Raw genomic sequence first — 2,932 nt, forward strand, 5'->3', positions numbered from 1 at the left:
TCGCTGTGTTGTAACAGAAAAATGAACCTATTTCGCCGGGAGGGTATTTTACCCGACTAGAGCATCCCCTTGTATACTTTAACCCGGTGTGCTAAACATTTGAAACTGATATTTATATCATTATCCGGACATGTATAGCTCATTGAATAAAACGTACGGATCGGGTATAATAGTAAGACTATTGTGCACATCCAATCGGGTGAAATAACGGGCGGACCTCTTGGTGATCGACAGCGAGTTGTCGAATGGCAGAGGCCGGCGTAGTTGTCCCTAGACAACATCAGAGTTTATGCATGCATTTCAAAGCCTTTGGCAGCGCCTTGATCCTCGACACCCAGTTCATTTGCGACCATGGAACGCGAACAACCCACCGCCGAAAAGGGCTCCGTGGCACTTCGAACCTGGTAATACAAAGCTGGCAACCGCCTCTTCGAGGGCCCAGTGATACTGCACCTCGAGCAGGAGAATGTGCGCGGGATTAAAAGACCAAAGGGTTCAGTATCAGCATCAGAATTCCGCTGAACCCACAGCAAGGGGCGGTCTCTGCTGATCTCGTGGCCATTCCTCAACTCGCCGCGGACTGGGAACGTCGAGCATCATGTCGAGTTCGAGCGAGTCCATGGCTTTCGACGGCTCGAGCTCCGACCTGGCGCGTCAACTGTACTACCGAGCCAAAGCCCAGGACCAAGTCGAGCAACTCGCACTCAACGCCATCCCAGCGGGTCTTCAGACGCGGCTAGACAAGCTGCAACTGGACTGGGACAAACTGCCAGGCATCGCCCAACGCGCGCTGCTCTGGGACTCGGGCTTCGCTGTCAGCGCCGACGGTGACGCCATCCAGATCTGGACACTGGGGGACCACACCATGTCCACGTTGGCACTTACGGCCGACGAGTACGAAGCAGCCGGCTGTGTCTTCGGCAACTGCACGGAACCCGACGGCACTGAGATCCACATCAACTACCACTGCAACGGGGCTCAGATGAACAGGGCGGCCAAGTGCCTCGCGCAAGAGTTCAAGGACGACGTCTCGTACAATGCAGCCATGTGGGCTATTGGGGGCCGCGCCTCCATGGTGCCAAAGCCCCGAGTGGCCAAACACGACTGGGTCGATGGAGAGCACTACGTTGTCATGGCAGTGCACACCCTCAGCTCCGATCAGGACGAACCGGGGTACGATTCGTGTCCTACCACAAGCAGTGAAAGTGCGGGGTACGGCTCGGTCGTCTTCCCTTGCCAAACGACAGCCAACTTCACGTCGGACTTGGAGAAAAAGACGGTCGTAGGCAGTGACTGGGTCTCCAACTGGCTGGTGGAGGACTACCCGGACGCAGCGGTGGAAGACTCCAATGGGTTCAACAAACTGCTGTTGGTTCCGATCGTCCTGGGGGCGTTGGTGGTCGTGGCGCTGGTTGCTTTGGGCTTTTACTGCAAGAGGAAGAGGCAGCAACGAGCTCGGATGGAGTTTGAGGAGAGCACAGCCGACGTCGGCCAGACGCCCTACCTCGCGCCAACTCCAGGCGACAAGAACTTTGACCAACGAGATACCAACGCCCGCCCCACCTTGGCTGTGAGTGAAGACCTGACGACTTCCACGTACACCGGGGCCGACCACACCATTCAGTTCCCAGTCGGATACGGAGGTGACTACGTGTCTGGCGGGTCCAACACAACGTTGAAGATTCTTCTGACCAGCGAGCACCTTGTTGGCAAACGGATCCCTCTCGAGAACTTGACTTTTGAAAAGGCCCTGTCGAAAGGGGCGTCTGGAGAGGTCTGGGTCTGCGAGTACGCGGGACAGAAAGTTGCAGCCAAGAGGTTGCTGCAGACGAAGGAAGCCAAGGCGGAAGACGTCCATGAATTTGCTCAGGAGATCGAGTTGAACGCCAGCTTGGACCACCCCAACGTCGGCGCGTTCATCGGCGTGGCCTGGAGCAGTCTCAACAACTTGTCCATGGTGATCGAGTACTTCCCGCTCGGAGATCTGCAGCGGTATCTGAAGAGGAACGCAGATCTGCTGTCGTGGGCGAGGGATAAAATCCACATGGCCATCGGAGTGGCTAGCGCGCTCGAGTATCTCCACAGTCGCTCGCCTCCAATCATCCACCGCGATCTCAAGTCCAAGAACATTTTGCTCACCCGACAGTTAGAGGCCAAGGTGATCGACTTTGGCGTGAGTCGCGGACGTCTGGACAACACCATGACGGCGGGAGTGGGCACTCCGTTCTGGACGGCGCCGGAGATTCTAGAGGGGAAACGATACTCGGAACAAGCCGACATTTACTCCTTCGGCGTCGTGCTGTCGGAGCTGGACACGTGCAAGATCCCGTTCCACGACTGCATTTCGAGCAAGGGGAAGAAGGCCAAGCCGTTCCACATCCTGAAGGAAGTCATGGCGGGGACCTTGCGCCCGAGCTTCTCAGCAGATTGTCCACCTCGAATCCGTCGCGTTGGTGTAGCGTGCTGCCAGCAAGACCCAGCACGACGACCAACTGCCGCTGTGCTGGTAGCGATGCTGCAAGGAGAATAAGTGCATGGCTAATTTATGTATTCAATATTTTCTTCGTTCTAGACAGGAATCAGATTTTCTTAGATGTAACTTTAGTTTATTGATCGTCTTTAGTGTATGCTTCAGTTCATTGTATAAGCGCTTGGGCTGCGCTTCAGCCTTCCAGCAGTTTGACGAGCTCCGAAGCTGACGGCCGCAGCGTCGGGTCTCGCTGGAAACACGCGTCTGCCGCTTGTCGGATTCGCTGGGGACATCCCGCCGTGAGACCTGGTCTCAACGAGCCGTCCATGACGAGTTTGAGGACGTGGAAAGGTTTCATCTTCTCCCCGTTCGGTCCCAAAGTGCTGTGGTACGGAGCTTCACAAGTGTCCAGCTCCGACAGCAGCACTCCGAATGAATAAATATCTGCTTTCTCCGAGTACT

Source organism: Phytophthora ramorum, assembly GCF_020800215.1.
Source record: "Phytophthora ramorum isolate Pr-102 chromosome Unknown Phyram_PR-102_s0002, whole genome shotgun sequence".
In the NCBI taxonomy this organism is placed as follows: domain Eukaryota; phylum Oomycota; class Peronosporomycetes; order Peronosporales; family Peronosporaceae; genus Phytophthora; species Phytophthora ramorum.